This window comes from Camelus dromedarius, unplaced genomic scaffold (assembly GCF_036321535.1).
Source record: "Camelus dromedarius isolate mCamDro1 unplaced genomic scaffold, mCamDro1.pat HAP1_SCAFFOLD_183, whole genome shotgun sequence".
Taxonomy (NCBI): Eukaryota; Metazoa; Chordata; class Mammalia; order Artiodactyla; family Camelidae; genus Camelus; species Camelus dromedarius.
The window spans coordinates 546,971-565,839 of record NW_026989846.1 but is presented as its reverse complement, the minus strand read 5'-3'; the positions used below and the strand labels follow the sequence as shown (position 1 = coordinate 565,839).

The 18,869-nt window shown below is 39.4% G+C and overlaps 1 long non-coding RNA gene across 2 annotated transcripts in view; it reads right to left on the bottom strand.

The window, feature by feature from the left end:
- Window positions 1-7,856, bottom strand: part of LOC135320924 (uncharacterized) — a 34,188-nt gene extending 26,332 nt beyond the window's left edge. The window contains exon 1 of one of the 2 annotated variants that reach the window (XR_010380295.1): window positions 7,331-7,856. This is a non-coding gene — a long non-coding RNA (uncharacterized LOC135320924). The remainder of the gene's footprint in view (window positions 1-7,330) is intronic. The other variant, XR_010380294.1, reaches the window with a different exon arrangement.
- Between the last annotated feature and the right edge of the window lie 11,013 nt (window positions 7,857-18,869).

Sequence of the window (18,869 nt, the reverse complement as noted above, 5' to 3'; positions counted from 1 at the left end):
AGCAATTTTATTCTGAGAACCCGAACTTACAATGGGAAATAGAACTTTCAAAAAAAATTAAAAAAAAAATAAAAACACAGAACAGAAAAGAAAAAGAAATGACAGATTGCCAGCCTCCAACTAATACACTAGCCAGGTTTATATACGTACAAAACTTACAACATTAATTAGGAATTAGAAAAAAAAAACTCACCCTGAAAGTAACTAACCAGGCCTGATAAAATATTTTTTGGAATTCTGAACTTATAAGAACAAAATCCCATTTAGGGGGAACTTGGATTTCTCTTCCTGTGTCCTTGAAATGTAAATGTTTTATCTTTCTCTGGGTGTTTTATGTGTGTGTATGTATGTATATATGTGTTTCTTTTTTTTTAAACGACACCTTGGACTCTGTCATACAAAAGGTACAAGTATTGTGTACATATTGTGGCCACGCAAATAAATTGGGATTCTCAAAAATCCTTTGATTGTACCAATTTTCAGATATTTTGCCATCTTAACCGTTGTTGCATCAGCCTGGACCACAAAGGCTTTTAGCTTTTGGAAAGTAAACTTTTGAATTTTATTTAAGCAACACCCCCACTCTCATGTGGAAAAGCCTCTTCATCTTATTGGTTTAAAATCACTATATATATATATATATATAAATTGATGGCCATATGATGGATCCTTTAATTTGGGAAAACTTTTAAATTGGTGAAAGTTGAAAGAGCTCTCATTATAAACAGCCGTTTTATTGGTACCTATTAAAATCAAGTTTAAAGGTAGAAAAATATATCTAATGGTTAACCTAAGAAATTAGTTAAAAAAAATGGTTTGAAAACCTACATTTGTGTTTTTCCTTTCCTATCAATGGTTTTAAAGATGCTAATTAATACTTAGAATAATTAATGTTAATTATGCTGAATAACTGGATAAAGGATTGTAAAAATGTCAAAAAAAAAAAAGATAAGGGGCTTATCCCAAATGGATAAATATTTTTATATGGTTATTTTGAATGAGATAAATAAAATGGACATTTTTGGATTTAGATACAAGGTTTTGATATTACACTATGTAAAGTAAAAAAAAAAAGGGCCAAAGAGATCACCTACTGCCCCCCAACATTAAAGTTCAAACAAGTCCGCTTTAGCACAGTTTAAAATATATGTATTTATAGAGCTAAAAAAAAATACATATTTATAGACTGAAATACTTGATCAATGATTGGGACAACAGACCTATTAATCAAATTGAAAATTGAGAAGGGCCTAAGCTCTTTGGCTGAAACTTGGGAATCCCAGAGACTTTTCTATGTAATTAGATACAGTGCACAAAAAAAAAAAAAAAAAAAAAAAGCTTCTGACACTCCTTCTAGAAATAGGAATTACTGATTAAACCTAATAAATATAAAAATTAAAGGTACAAGATTTAATAAAATTGAGATAAAAGTTTGTAAAATTGGTATATTAAATGGGCTTTATATAAAACTTTTGCTTAATTATATTGTGGGATAGATATATTTCAATGGAAAAACGCTTCCCCTTCTTGGTATTATAAGGCTGGGCACATATCTGTCCCTTAGAAAATATTAATTGAACAAAGTGAAGGAAACCAATAGAGTTTTGTGAGCCTTCCAATATAACGTAAAATTAAAAACTAATATTCAGTGGCTAATAGACAATAAAATAAGAGGTTTACCCTGGGTTTAACTTATAACTCAAGGAAAAGAGACCTCACTAAATACCTTATCCAAGCTTTGGAAGACATGCTAAAGTAAATCTTAAAGTTTTAAAACATGGAATTCTTTGTTTACAGCTCTTCTCACTGATACAAAAAAGCCAATTAAGGAGATACAATTGGACCTGCGTGACAGAGCAGTTCTCTGGGGAACTGGAAGCTTCTGTCTTTGTCTTGCAGATCAGAAATATAAATACAGCAAACAGTGACCTAGGACTGAGCCTAATTAGCTCAACGAGATAATACTTAAGGCGAAGAAATTTTTGGCATTTTAGAACTCATAACTCTGACACGTCCTTCAGCATTTGTCAAGAAATCTTAAATGTCGGTTTCATAAATAGTAAGCCTTAGTGATTTGAGCAAGCAAATTCAGCTTACTCCAACTATTATTATACCTATCTTATAAGTAAGTTTTAAAGTGAACCTATGAGATCTCTAGCTTTTGTCTGTTTATAAGCCTGCGTACACATTATAGATATGAGATATTTCTACAGCTGAAAAAAAAATCAAAGTCAAAGATCTCTGCTTAATTGACGTAAAAAAAATAAGAGCTTACAAATTAAGTATTTTTAAAATAAAAACTGACCAAATTGACTTTCAGCGTCACGTGAACTGGAAAATATTCAATATTAAGATAACACTTGGTATTGTTTAGTTTAAGTATGTTCTAATTAATATAGACATCTTTAAAGTCATCAATATTAAGTACAATACCTTTACTGTACCTAGTTTTAATGAAAGTCAAATAAGATCCTGTTATATCTGTTGCAGAATTGTCAAGAAAAAAAATAGTAATGTGGTGTAGTAAAATTTGAAGTAAATTAAATGCAAATGAGATGAGAGCTTTGGGTAAATTTTTAAAATATATTTTTAAAATGTATGGTTAAGATACTCTCTAAATATTTGTTATCTTTAAATTCTAGAGTTGTGCTAAATTAACTTAAATGATAGGATTTTATTAAATAGCTATGCCATTTTCAGATAAAATAAGATTGAAATATGAATTACTTAACATTTAACTTCTTCTTACAGAGAAACTAAAGGTGTTTAGAAATATTAATAAATGGTTGGTGCCACACTGAAATAGTCTCTATTATTAAGGCAATGATCTAAGTATCCTAGGAAAGTAAGATAAACGTGTAAAGGAAGATATAAGAATGGAATTATATTTAGTTAATAAAAAATAGTGACTTTCTCCTGAAGCTGGCTACTTATGAATGGAAGAGAAAATAAGGGACACACTAATATAAGTATAGAAAGCTGTGGAAGGCTTGTGGAAGAGGAACCCTGAGGAAAGAGTTTTGTACGTGGTCGGAATTGGCTAAGTTTAGAATCAACTTGGGCAAAGTAAATTAATCTTAGAGGCAAGCTGGTACAAGAATAGATTTGGTTTTCTCACTGTTAAGAGGACAAAATTTTCTTAAAATGTTAATCCACTTTCAGTAACAAATTGTAAAGCTTTTATACCACTTACCTGAACTGTTCTGCCTTTACTTTGATGTATTTTCTTGTTAATGAATAAGTACTTGTTTACAGTGACCTATACGTTTATCTGACCACGTGTTCTCAAATCTTTTAACAAGCTACCCAAATATCAATTTCTAATTAAAGTTCTTTTAATCTCCAGTTAAGTTTGGGATGCTACAGAGGGCCCCTGAAACATCCCAAAGAGAGATTTTAAACTAGTAAGTTTCATTTTGCATGTTAAATAACATGGTATTGTCAAATGAATAATAAATCTTCCTAGGTTATACTGTATGAGAAAGTATTATTAATATAGATATTCTAGAAATTATATGGACTCCCTAAATTTCTGGTATATCTGAAATGTTACCAGTCATAATTCTGGTTGTAGTGACCAGGTTTCTTTATTGATTATAGTGTAGTGGTTTTTAACCATGCTTTTAAATCTATTGTCATTTATAGACAGTTAATTGTTTTCTTCTAATGAGTTTGAAAAATGCTTTCTCTTCAAGGAGATTTACTGATTTCTAATAAATTTCAAACTATAGCACTGAAGTAAATTGGGTAAAAAATTTTAAAGGTTTAATGAAAACTCTGATTAAATGAATTAGTTACATGGGACTCAGTAAACTGGTGAATATGGTTATACTTTTTGATTTTGATTGAAATACTACTGGCTTTTAACCTGTTTCCCAGACATAAGGAAACTATTCTGCTTAAGCTAGTTATGATTCACAGAAATTTGATAAATTATACCTATGTAATCCGACTTGGAACAGTTATCTTTTCTATCTGATCCCTCAAGAGACTAAAAACTATTAGGTCCCCAGTGGCTCTATCAGACAAATTAGGAAGATTATCTCCTAACAGATATAGGAATCTCAAGGTATTTTAAGGATTTTAAAGAGAAAAGAATTTACCTATATCTGTAAGGCAGAAACCCATGACAAGCCCTTGACGTGGCTTTCCTGGCCTTTGGAAACCTTATTAACATTCTACCCTGAGACTCCTTATTAAAACTTCCAACACAGCCAATTTAAAAAAGCCTATATGATCAAATAGTCAGACTTAACTTGTAAACAAATTAATCTTGATTTGGCTATATTTGAGAAAAATGAGGGTAACTTTAGAGAGAAAAAGGAGTATATTTTAGTGGATATTTAATTCTAGTTTTGTTAATTGAGGTCTATGTTTAATAAGACATTTCCCAGATCATTCCTTGCTGTTATGTCACATTGCTGTAAAGTTTAATTGAATTATGAAAAGGATACTCTAGGTTTGTTTCTGAAGCTCAGTAATCTATCCTTGGGTAAAGTTCCAATGCCCCAAGACCTGCAGCCAGGGGATTATACATACTGGAACAGGCATGACTTAAAGAACTGTCTCCAAGCTGAATGGAAGGACCCTCTATCAGGTACTCTTAACTAGTCCATACACACAAAAGCTGAAGGAAACAGACTTTCCAATTAATTTCCTATCAGAATCAGACCCTACAGTGCCCTGACCTATAGAGCACTGCTCATCTTAAAACAATGCCCAAATGGAGAAAAAGCTACCCAGGACAGGACGAGAAGAAGACGACATCTGAGGTAAGACAGCTGACCCAAGACACCGGACCAGGCCTGTATACCAATTACTTTGATAATTTCCCCTACCTTTGATTATGAACTACTCCAATTGTTAAGTTTACGGTAAATTACCTATGTCTAGTACTTCTGTGTTACCTTGGTGGGTTTCCCTACTCCAAGGCACAAACTAGATAGCCCTCAGAAACGTTATTCTAAAAAGGAAATTATAGTTCTGTTTAGGCCACTGTTGATCTTACAAGGTGGGAGACCTCACCTGGCCAATTAATACCTGCTCTGACCCTGACCATAAATATGAAATTTCTCATAAGATCACTCAAACTCAATCGGAAACACAAGCAATATTTTAACCAAAAAATATAACTTCTTGAATATTAAATTCTTACTCATGACTTTATTAACGTTACTAGCTGAATTACTTATATCCTGTCTATATAATAAACTTGTCTGTTACATTTCCCAATGTGTAACTAGGCCTAAAAGATTGATGGTGGCAAACATCTTGAAGAAATAGATAAAATTTATAACCCTGCATAAAATAATTGTAATAGTGTGATTCTAGGTATGGGAATGCACAACGAAGGCTAAACATTTCCTGGATCATAATAGACTAGTAAGACAGGTGATCCAGAGAACTTTTAGTATCAACAGGTCCTGATAGAAAAACTAACACCTTGAATGACAGCTCAGAAGATTCTTCACCTGAACTAGGAATGAGCCATCCTAGCACCGTGGGACAAAATAGGTCATGAAATGTCTGTCAAAATATTGGTTGAATTTAGGACCAAGGGGTAGTACTGTGAATGAAAGTACTACAATGTGAATGAAAATACTGCAACCATGTCAATAAACAAAGAATGCTGAACCCAAGTCATCAGTGGCTGCTGCAACTCCCCAGCGAGGACATTCCTGCAGCCCAACCTCTCAGCCAATCACAGTGGTGCCCTCTGAGCTGACTCAGAATAAGAAACGACAGGATACTGGCCCTAGATAGCTAGGTGCTTGTAAAATGAATGAATTCGATTACCAAAATGTTTGCTTCTTCCCATACATAGAAAAGCACTAAATACTTGAACTTGAGATACCTGGCTTTCTTTAGATAACAAGCACTGTTTTACTGTTCCAACTACCTGGTCTTTGTTGTAAAGCTCCTGTATATCCTAGCTCCTCCACTACCTCTTGGGAGCAGTCCCTCAGAGTGATCTGAGAGGCTGTCATCCCGGCTCGAGTCCTCCCGCCAAATAAAACATAACTCTTAACTTTTAGGCTGAACGTTTCTTTCAATCAAATCCCAGAATAGACAAAACTCACCAATTCTGTAATGGAACACACTGGATCAGGAACCAAAAGCGTGTTCTAGTCTCAAAAATCTACGGGTTCCTCTTTCTTCCTGTCATTATACAATCCCACCAGAACTCATTACTTTGCTGTCTGCTCATCTGGCAACCAAACTCAGAGAAGAGTCAACTCAGCAGACTGCCCTACTGGGGAGAAGAGCCGGCAAAAGCACTGCGGGCTGCTTGCCCTCCCGCACGCTCTGCTGACCCCTAGAGTCCTCCGTGGAGACCAGGCGAAGAGAGCTGTTCCCAAAAGTTGCAAAGTCCCACACGTTAAATAAATCATTTTAATTTATATGATATGTTACGTATATACCCATCTCTGAAAACAGCTTTGCTAGAAGCCCAAATTTTCAATATTAATCTGCAAAGGCAAATCTGGTCCCCAAGTGAAAACAAGTCTTAAGACAAAGCTAAGGCCTCCAAAGTCCTCTCCACGACCATCAATCAAACTGACTGCAGGTCTGCAGCTGCAGGAAGCTATATGTCTGCTTTTAAAGCAACCCCTTCCTGCCCTCGGGTGCTACAATGTCCATCTATGCTCTCCCATCTCAGAGTAAGAGCAGCCGCTGCAGAACCTTGCAGGGCAGCACTGACAGGACTGGACACAGAGGATCAGAGCTAAACTAAGCCTTCTGATGACACGAGCTTGTCACTCTGTCACTTTACAGATGAAGATACATACAGAGAGAGGTGGGGTGATATTGCTCAAAGTCACACAGCTAATAAGTGGCAAAGTCTATAACTCTGCTCCTCCCTCTGGTGTGACGCCCCAGCTGGGACACCCACAGGGTTCTCTCGTGCCTGCCCGTCTAGTCCTTTCCTGTCACTCATAACCCAACAGAGTTTCGGACCCTAGCCCTCCTTTATCATCATCTTTTCCCTCCAGTATCTCAGGAACAAGGCTGTTTGGGCCACTGTATGAATTCCAGCTCCCCAAACCCTCCGTGCTCAGGCTGGTCTTGCCTGTGCATCCGGCCCCCTGCTCAGAGGCTCTTCCTCCCCTGCAGGAGGATGTTTCCACTCTCCGCAGGGACACCCCCTCAGGGGAGACCTCTTCTCGCCCTCAGCATGGCAGATGTCCCAGGCCACATCCCTAGCTGCCCCATTAGGACTGCGGGTGCCCAGGTCTGCTAATCAGACCAGCAGTCTCAAGCCAGGGATTATGCCCTGGTCACCCTGCAAACCTACTGCCCACCTCACAGCCCCCAGCCAGCAGCTCACCTGGAAGTCACAGCAAGTGTCCCACCCAATCCAGAAGTCTCTTCATTTGCCAGCACCGCTGATGACTGGTTTCCAACCTTTGGTCAGTTTTGCACAAAACAGCAGCTTCCACTGTGAAGCGGTTGGTTTTAGCTTCTGCTCCCCATCCTTACTGGAAACATCAAGGGAAAACAAAAGGCCTTTTCTCAACTGTTTTCTGATGACACCCTCCTACCCACAATACTCACATTCTCAAGAGCTTTGGGTTCACGTGATTTTGTTTTCCTTACGCTAAGTGGCTCAAAACACTGTGGGATTCTTTCTCTTTTGAGGGTATTTGCACTCAGTTTATCGGCTTTAATCTGTTTTTGTCTCTCTCTTCATTATCCCTAGCAGTTGCCTCTTCTTACTCCCTTCAGCAGCCTCCCTCCCAACATCTAGTCTAGGAAATCAGCTGTGATGAGGGGCCCGGGGGCAGTCACAGAAGATGCAACTAAGGCACAGAGAGGCGACATAGTTTGCCCAAGGTGATCAGCTTCAACCCCCAACAGTGTGTTTCACGTCCCTATGTTTAACTCTTATGCTAAGCAAGTTAACTTTTTGTAGATTATGGTTATAAACAGATGAGGTATCAAAATATATACAAGGACACACATCAACTCTAAGATGTTCATTAACTCCACTATTTTGTTTCTATTTATTTTATTTCTATTAAAAAAATAAGAATCTCTGCAGTCAATATAGCAAAATGTTACAGGGCTTTAAATCCAGAATATAGATGTGTAAAGTGTGTCATTGCTCACACTTATTTGTATGTTCACAAGACAAAATGATTTGAAAGTCTCTCTCCCCCCCTCTCCCCTCACCCTACTCATTACTGGCTCTCACCGGAGATCCCAGACCACACATCTAACAGCCTTTCACTTTACCTACAGCTGAACTCATCAGATTTCCCCCAGAAATCCCTCTGCAGCTTTCCCTCCTCAGAGCACAGCGGGACCATCATTTACCTCATTAATGCACACAGAAACCTGGGCCTTACTCCATCCTACATTCACAGACATCATTCATCCTTTCCTGTTAACAATCTAAACATGCTTTCAATCTGTTCGCTTTTACTCACTGACCGTCGCACCACTCAAGAGGAAGCCACCAACACTGACCACCTGGACTCACGAGTCTCCCAAGTGGCCCCACAGCTGCTCCCCCCTACTTGAGACAAATGGGATTGTGTCACTCCCGCGGTTTTAGGCCTCTTTTCAAACCCACTCTTCTTAGAAGAATCTCCCAGTTCTTCACCTGGTGAAGATCTTTGTCATCAAACTGTCAGCTCAGGGCGGGCAGGACACGCCCTCTCCGGTCGGCCCCTTCCCTCTGGCAGAGCTTCAGCATGGGAGGACCTGCTGAGTTACACCAGCCTGTATTGTAAACCTGGTCTTCTGTTCTTAGCAAACTGCTTCACTTGTCCATATAAATCCAAGGTAGATTAGAAAGATTTTAGATGTTGAGCTAGAATATTGATTTGGGGGTTTTGCACTAGCAACCTGCAAGTACATGTTCTAATGATTCTGTCTTCTAAAAACCACACCCAGATTTAAGTAGTACTTGTGGAATGTCTTCAGAGTAAAAGGGACTGTACTTTTATAGACTTTATTTTTTATAACATGAACAACCCGGACAGGGTCACAAATGGAACTGCCTCACAAGTGACAGAAGACAGGTGAGAGGCATATAGCAACAGGTCACAAAGATGGTAATAGCAAAGTTGATTCTCCAACCCCCGAAAAAATTCCTCAAGGAACTGAAAACTCTGAATTTTGAAAGTAAAATACTATCATATAAAGAAATAAGATAAATAGTCCTCTTCATCAGGGTTTCAAGATCTGACTCCAGAATTTTTAGCAGGGTATACTGAATCCTAGCACAGAAAAATCAGATCGAATAGTGGTAAGTAAGTTTCAGAAAAACTGCAGTAATTCCTCCACTTGTAAGTGGACATACACTCACCTGTTGAAGGTGAATGTAAACCACATTCTGGAGAAATTCGGAAGCTCCCAGGCTCCGCTTCTGGATGACAAGGACACGGACAGCTTCGAAGCATGCTTCTAACTCAGTCACCTGCATCCTTACACTGCAGGGGGAAACGGAGGCTCTCAGTCATGAGCAGAGATGTTTTTGTCGTGTCTCACAGCCCGTGCCTCGGGGACTCAGTGCCCTGCAGCAGCCCAGCCCCAGGCGAGGACATGCAGCGTGGTCCCCCAAAGCAGGAGGTGCACTGTGCTTGAGAAAGCCTATCCCCGATGGGGGCAAGAGGGGCTGGTGGGTTTGTGTGAACCTATAAATGCTCACAGAAATACACCTGCCTACATTCAAGTGATACAATTAAGAGTAGCAGGCTATTTAACAAAATTTCAATTGTCAGTGGAAATTTTACCATTCCTTTCCGCTTGTCCCCTGCACTCTGAAACAGGCTTAGGCTCTCTCACACCTGCAGCTCTGATGCAATAGTTGTAAAGTCATTTTTCTTTGCTGCAAGTGTCCTCGCTCCCCGTGTCGCTGTGAATGTCCCCCCTAACACACTCAGATGTCTTCCTGGATCTCTCTCTGAGTTCCTTGCTCCTGTTCCTCAGATCCTAAGATAAAGGACAAGTGAAGACACATGACCAGAAAACGCACCGTGGACTTTAACAAAGTCCTCTGTGACCCCCTAACTAGCACTGCCCACCCCTTAATTTTGATTCTCAAGGTTCTGCCTAGGGTGATGCCCAGACAGCAGAGAGTCCTGGGTAATTAAAGGCTGTGTGGCTTGGGCGCGGGGACAGGTGCAGGAGCTGGTTCCGGAGCCGGGCACCTCCCCACCCCTGCTTCTCTCTCTCCGGAGGCCACGCTGCCAAGCCTCCAGGCTCCCTAATCTTCTGTCCTTCTCTTCTACTCTACTCCAAGCCGTTTTCCTCTTCCTTTATTCCCTAATTTTCCCAAGCTGGAGTGATTTTTCAATCACAGAATCTGAAAAAATTTCCTGCACCTGAAAAAGAGGTCTCCTGAGGTCAATGTCCATATGCTGGTTCCTGAAGAGAGCCCCTGGTTAGGGGGACCCTCACCAACACTCATGGGGCATCAGGCATGTTGCAGTGTCGACCACACCCAACAAGAGTTTGCTGTGACCCCAAGGCACGCACAGCATCCCTGATCACAAAAATGTATTTGGACCACTTATCAGTTATTAAGAAGCAAAAATAAAAAAAAAATTGCCCATGTTTCTTACTAAAATTATTTATGAGGTGGGAAAAGAAATTGTAATAGAAAAGAACAAATTTGACTCCATATTAGATGTGTTCCTTTGGCTTTAAACCTCTGCCCTGTTTTCTAGGCTCAGACTTGCTAGCTCTGGACCTTTTGTAAAAGAAAGTTGCCTTTAGGCTGAAATATCCAGGAGAGACTATTCTCCGGGCTGTGATCTTTAAGAATGTTAGCTCTTCTGCACTTATATATAGATGGCAAGTTTTAAAACAGAGAATAAACTTTGTTTATTTTTGGAGGTTTTACAGGGGCACATGATTTGACCCACATGGACAGCTGTAAGAACAAAGGACTCCAAGGACAAACAATTCATACAGAAAGAAGTTTGCAACAATCAACCACACCCCTGCCCCTTTTTAGTATAAAAGGAGACTTAATTCTGACTTGGGGAAGAGGGTTCTCCAGGATATCTGTATGCCATCTTCTAAGTCTGCCAGCTTTTCAAATAAAGTCACTATTCTTTGCTCCAACACCTCATCTCCTGATTTATTGGCCTGTCATGCAGCAAGCAGAATGAGTTTGGACTTGGTAACAAAATGACTGCATTGGTGGTAGTATGTCTCCATTGTTTCCTCATTTCCAATATGTCACAACCTATCAATTTTATATGCTGTTTAACAAAACAACCTATAAATCTATGTTAGGGAATTGATTCTACGGAAACAAAGTTATTTCTACTCCTTCAAACCTTTTATTCTTTTATATTTTATTTTGTTTTGCTTATTGAAAAGAAAATAAAAGTGAAATCATTTTATTTCATGTATTTTTGTTACAACTACATATTTTAAATTCTACAGAAAGATTTAAATTGCATTATAAAATTGTTCATATATTAATATAAAGGTATATACACAATCAATGCAGATTAGGAAAGGAATGGATATTTACTAAAAATCCACTGCACATCCAGTCTTTTACAAGCATATCCTGGAATATAAGCTCTAGAATCCAGGGGTCCCCCACCCACTTTCTCCCTGCCGAGTGCCTTAGTAATCAACAACCAAGGCACCATCATAGAGCCACGCGATCTGTATTTTAGGTATAAATGAGGAAATTAGCTCATTCAATTCTAAAACAAAAACCTTAAAATAAATACTGAACTTATTTACAAACAAAGAAAATTGGACACAAATAAGTACAGTTTCTTCCCCAAGGTCACTAAGCTAATAACTGGTAAAGGCAAGATTTGATCTCATCTGCCTGATTCTAAACACTAAGGTGGAAAACACATTTGATTGTGGAGGGTCCAGCAGCAAAGTCTATCACCCTATCTTTATTCAGATCTAGCCTTAGACAGCCTGAGACAGCACCCCATTCCTATGGAACTCGAGGGCTAATGATAACACAGAGGATTTTATATCCAGTAATTTCTTAGGTCTCATTTATATAAAGTGTCAGCAGGTCAGCGAAAAACTCTAGGAAATATTAGTGGTTCCAGAGCTTTTGCTGATTAGTAACTTTATTTATCAGAACAGAGTGACCTTCCCATGAGAGGCCACATGGACATAAACTAAAGGCAGGTGAGCAATGAAAACTAGCAAGACCCTGGAACTCAAGCAAGAAGGATCACTGCCATCCCCCACCAAGTTGCCTCTTCACCTGCGTTGACACGATGGTAGATGATCCAGGTTCTTGTCCAAGTTACAACATCATGGATTCTCACCCATAAACAGTTACGACTCTATGCTGTCTTAAGTCCTTCCCAACTCAAATATGATGACACCAATATCTCAGCAGAATGTCTATGTCTCCACTTCCTCTCTTCTGTTAGTAGAATAATTCTATGGCCACAAAGCAGAAATCCAACTAAAACACCATGCATGAAGCCAGGTGAAAGTCTGCGTAAGACACTTTGCTCTCACGGTCAGTGAATGAAAACTCAGAATAAGTGGTTCTCCTTCCTCAGTAAGTGGGAGGTAGCCTGATTGTGTGTGTGTGTGTGTGTGCGCGCGTGCGTGTGTGTGTGTAAATCAAATACAATGAATTCTGGGATGTGTACAGATTTTTTTATGTTACTGTCATTTCATGAGGCTGAGACAACCTTTAAAGTAATTTGAATCTAGTGTTCTGAGACATTCTCAGGCTCTTTTGGTGGAGGAGGGGAAAGGGGAAATGAAAGGAGGAAAGAAGTAAATGAAGCAAAGGAGTAAGAATACTGCTAGTGAAAAGCAAGACATTAATTTTGTTCCTACTTGCATCACACACAAATTAGGGACTGGCTTTCCCCCAATGTCTTGTCGAACACTGAGTTGCAGAATAGGCAACAGCCCATTTCTCACTGAACTTGTGACAGTACGTGGCATCTTATAGACACAAATCATTTACCCTGATCAAACACTCTAGCAGCAGACTGTAATTCTCCTATTTTGAGACACAAGAAAACAGGAGTTCAAAGCAGGTATATAACTTGAAAAAAGTCAGAGGACCAGTAAACAAGAGAGGATGAATTCAAACTCAGATCTGAATGCAGAGTCTGCTCTTCTCACTCCCAGGACTGGAAAATCCTTAACACACAGGCTCCCCAGCTCCCCTGCAGTTTTCCTGGTGCCAAGGATTTCCCATGGTGATGGTCTCCAGTTCTCACAGTCACAGCGCTCTGTGCAGCCAATGGCCTCCATTGGACCTTGATCATCTACCTGTCACGTCCAACAGGCTTCTCCATAAAGGCAGGAATGCTGGCTTTCAAGTGAATAAAAAGCCATCCCTGGTCTTACCTGGGCTCTTCAGAGGCCTCTCCAGCCTAAAGGCAGCCATGAAACTGCTCAGAGTTTGTACATGAGCCACACTACCTCTCTCCATCAGTCTCCCCAAATATACTACTTAGCTATGACCATTTTGATAATCTTGGAAGCAAATTTTGAAAAACAGAAAAGAAAGGATTCTGGAACAAGTATTTAATACTTACAATTTTAAATGACAAGTTACAAAGTGAGTATTTACAAACCGAATCTGCCTTCCTAGGTGTCAGTTTAAAGAGTTAAAAAATATAATAGCAAAAAATTCTCACTTACAAAATTAACTAAAACATAAACAGTAATCTGGGCTAAACTCAAAAATAATGCCCATGTTCTACATGGAGAAAACTACAGGACTGTACTGAGGGGTAAAGTAAGAGATGTGAATATAGAGACATCAACATATTGCATGGAGGAAAGCAGTTTTGTAAAGATGTAAGTTCTCCTAAAGATAATTCAAAACTTACTAAAAAATCCTATGAAAACCCTTATCTGTTTTTTTTTTAACTTGAATAAAGTATTTTAGAATTCTTCAGGAATAATAAAGTCATAATACTAGCCAAGAAAAATTGGGATGGAAGAAAAGAATCAAAAAAAAATCACACTGTCAGATATTAAATAAATTTTACAATATGTAAGATATAGCACTGGAGTAAGAAAGTAAGATTGACAGAAATAAAGCATGAGCTCAAAAAGAGACTCTGGTGTACATAAGTATTTTGTACAGGTGGGATTTCAAATCAAAGAGCAAAGTATGAATTCAATAATTGTCCTGGGACAATCAGAGAATCACCTGGAAAGAACAAATTATATTCCTGTCATAATGACCACAAGAAAAATTACAGATATTGATGTAAATATTAAAAAGTACTAATAACAGCAAATACAACTATTTGCTCATATTAATTCAACTTCCTCTCACTATAACAAGTACTACTATCATCTCCATCTTAGAGATTAAAAAACCTACAAAAGAGATTTGTACCATTATAAGAAAGTATTTCTAAAATAATACCAAAAATAAAACCCAAAAAGAAAACATTTACTATCTTAAGTATATTTTGGGCCACAACAAAAGTAAACCTACTGAACAAAATGAAAGGCAAGAAATGACAAGAAAAAGCTGCGTGATACATGTTGATGAAGTCAAGGGGTTAATGTTCATAACATACAAAGAGCTGCCACAAAGCAACAAGAAGCTCCCTCACTTAACTGTGTGCGAAGGACAAAAGGGATCATTCACTTTTTAAAAGTCAGATGGCTAATAAGTGAAAAATGCTGAATACCTCACTGGTCATCAAATGCAAACTAAAACAATGAAAAAGCACTTTTGCTCATCATGTTGGCAAATATTTTTAAAAGTTATTCTAGCTAATGTCCATCTGTGAGAGAACAAACTGTGAGCAACGTGTTTGGAGGATGACATGTCAATGGATATGTAAACTCTGAAAAACGTGTGTACACACAGATTCAACTCCACTTCTAGGAATCGTTTCATTTAGAAAAAAATCAGTTCAAAAAGATGTACTCATCAGGATATTTTCACAGCACTGTTTACAATGGTGGGAAGAAAAGCTGAAGTGAAATCAAATCCAGTGATAGAGAAATGGTTACATAAGTAATTCTACATCTTTTCATTCCTCACTGGAGAAGCAATTTCTAGAGTCACTTGAAAAGAGCCTGTGATGAATGTAAATGTCACATCCAGGGACTAAATTTCCAGAAGCCTTAACTAAAGGAATACTCATAAGAGATCACAGGAATATTTACAGAAGAAGGATGCCAGTCAAACATCTTTTCTGACAATGGAAAATGGAGAAAACTTAAGTATCGACCATCAAGACGACGAAGCGGTAAAACACGGCGAGCTGTGTGCTCTGATGGGGCCAGCGTTTCGGCGTGGTCCAAGGCCTTGTCCACAGCACTCTCCCAACAAAGGTGTCCTTGCACAAGAGAACACAACTGCACATCAGGGGACCCCTCCACTCTATCTGAAAGGACCGGGTGAGTATGGAGTGGGAGAACGTCTATGATATACCCCTGAGTGAATAAAGCGAGCTGCATAAAACTTATATTATGGCCTTATTTTTCAATAAAGCATATATACACACACATATACATAGATTTCTCATATACGTGTATGTATGTATGGGTATATATATATGTCATAGGCATAAATGTCATGAAGTATATACACCACATTGCCAAAAGTTTTGCCCTCAGGAAAAAAGGGGAAGGGATGGAGGGGCCTTTAAGTACCACCACAGTTCTCTTTTCAGTATTTCAGTTAAGTATACTTGGAATTTAAAAGTTTATTTAAGTCCAAAGTAAAATGGACGATGCCTCCACAAGACAGAATGCTATACTGGTCATTAAAAATCATGCCAGGGGAATTAGAATATTGTAGAAAAACATGTAATAAGCTGAATGGAAAATGGAGGTCTCCACAAAGTAAACAGGCACAGAGTGCTCACTGGTTTTTATGAGAGAGTTGATACACACTGATGTAAAGAACAGAAAATAGATGTTAAAGTGTTAATTATTATCTCTGAGTAGTGGGATCAGGATAGCCTCTTTTGCCCCTTTTTTCAGACTTATTATATTAAATACACATTATTTTTCATCTGAAAGAAAGCATTTTAAGATGTGTAGTACCTCACATTGGAGAAAATACACGAGTACATATAGAAACAAGTAACTAGGAGATACCTCAGCAGTGCCACACAATGTAGAATGGGCGATCCTGATTAACACCGCACAGTTACATAAGGACCCACTAAGTGAGAGCACCTGCTGTAACAGGGCACGGCCCCCTTCTATTTGTCAGTTGTGTCTTCAGGGCTGAGGCAGTTCTGAGCACGGCCAGTGTCAGTGCTGGTGTCTGGATGGATGTCACTGGAGGTGAGGGCACCTGTAAACCAAGAGGAAGAACAGAAATCATCGTATGCTTTTTCTGTCTTGTTTCTTTGTTACTTTAAAAGAGAGGCATAAATAAGGTAAACTGTGAATCTTCCCTACTGAAATTTCAGTAATGAAACCGTTCTTAAAATCTTCACAGCTTATATTCTGCTTATAACTGTCTTTTCAACAAAGCATCATATTTATTAAATGTTAATTAACTCAATTAACTCCCTGTTGAAACCTTCTATTAAAGAACATGAAATGCCGTATGTAAAAGCACCACGCCTGCAGTCACTACCTTAGATGCCTTGAAGGCAGTGCAGTCAGCACTCACCATCCCGTGGCACTGAGCTCCTGATGCTGCTAAGAGAGCACACTGCTGCCTCAGATGGAAAGAAACGGTGAAAACATTGTCTGAAATCTACAGCACTGACAAAACATAACTGAAAAATCCCAGGCTCCTTGGAGGCTGTCATTTTCTGTTTCTGTTCAAACACCGTCAATGAGCAGGACCACCCCATTCCTGAGCCATGGGACTCATGTGGGAAGGAGTTTTGGAGAAATTTCCAGGTTTAGAATGTAACCAAAAATATGTAGAACTCTGACAAAATAAAAGATGAAATACACTGATTTTGGAAGATACTCAAAATATTCTCCTAAGCCTTAGGAGCTGGAAAGGCTGGGCTTCTCCTAAACCACTTATTTATTTCACAGCCAGTGAGCATCTCCCACAAACCCTGTTTCCCTGTGTCTGCTGGGAGCCTCAGGCACACTCTTGTTGTCGATCTTATAAGTCACAGGGCAGAGGCGTGTGTCTCACGCCTGCAACCGTCACAGAGGCTCACTTCCTAGCCTCCCTGTCTGAACTTGGCCCCATGTTCTCACCTGTTTATTTGGTATCTGTTCTTCTGTAAGCTGCCTGAAGTGCTTCTTGGAACATGTCAGAAGAATGAGTGGGTAGATAAATGGACAGATGGACAGGTGAGAGAAGGGCAGACAGACAGAGAGACTGCAAGAAAAGGGGAACAAAGAAAATTTCCTATGCAAAACCCTCTTCTAGTCAGGGAAGAAAACCACCACGGAGTAGTGTGAAGAGGCAGGTAGCTTAGGGCTGTTTCCTGGATTCCATGAAAAGTCACACCAAGAGATGAGAGGGTAGAACTATAAATAATAAAAGAAAAAAAGCATGCATGCTTGAAAAAATATATCTATGATATGTACTTTCTAAAGAATAGATTCAAATCAGAAGAGCCCAATAACACAATCCTTGGGTATTTACAGAAGTGAGAATCCCATCTCCAAACCACAAGTCTTCCCTTTAGAGCACTGAGAGTCTACACGGTGCAGCCATAAAGCTGTCTCCGCAAATCCATTCTATCCTGCATTTACGAGGAACGAGCAGCTGTGCTCGGGCTGCCCACGCACGCCATTTACACCCACAGCACCTCTACGGCGGAGGACGCCTAGCGAGCCCCGTCTCTGCAGGACAGGAAACAAGTCCGGGAGAGGCTAAGCTGACCTAACATTTCTCCATCTCACAGAACTGGTCACTCCAGAGCAGGACTTGAACACGGACCCACGTTTGTAACCACGGTATTACGTGCTCTGTGTGCTTTTTGTGTGTATAATACATTTGTTTCTGGCATGAAAGGATATTTAATAAATGTTCGGTTGTCTTGTCTATCTCATTAGCTCACAATCAATCTTTATACTGTTGAATTGTACTCTTTTCCCCTGGAGAAAGGAATGGAAAGAGCGGGGGCCAGAATGAGGTGGGGCTCCATTCTTTATCTGGTACCTCATCTCATCCAAGTCCCCAATGAGGGAGAAGGAGCAAATGTTGTCTTCAACTTTTAAAGAGATTGCTCCACTGATGGTGACATACTCAACTCCAAAACCAAGGCTGGGGGCAGGGACATGCAGCAACCAGAGCAGTATCACCTGTAGGAAGGCGGAAAAAGCTCATGGGAGGGCTCAGGGGGTCAGCCTGATTTAATTTCAATCAATAAAAGAATAACACACTCTATAAATACTAGCATGCAATGGATTTGCTCTTTCTTGTCATTTAGCAAGTTTCCACAGCCCACATGTAACATTATCGTGAACCAGTGAAAAGAAGAGTCTACAGACAGGGAAAATCAATGCCACAGGCAGGCTGAAAACCAGGCTGGAGGAAAGGAAGGGAAAGGGCATCGTTATGAATAGGGGAAAGGCTAGGAAAAAGACATCATCACAAGGACTGTCAAGCATCATTCAACAATCATATTATCATTCATTCAAGAGAGAGTTACTGAGGTCCTATTTTGTGCAAGATTGTACAGAGGGCAAAGCAAGAGCGCAGCGTCCATGGTGGCAGCAAGTGGCGGGGCTCAAAGAAACTTCTGATCCCGGTACCTGGCACACTTGTCCTCAGTATAAAGGCAAAAAAAAAAAAGTAAAATAATGCTCTGTAAACTCAAAGCATTGTTGAAAAAAATTAAAGAAGACCTAAATACCTGGACAGACACACCACGCACATTCCTGGATCAGAAGACAGCCCTCTTGGAATGGCAGTGCTCCCCAGAGCGATCCATACATACAACGTGGTCTCGATCACAATCCCAGCCGGCTCCACTGCAGAAACT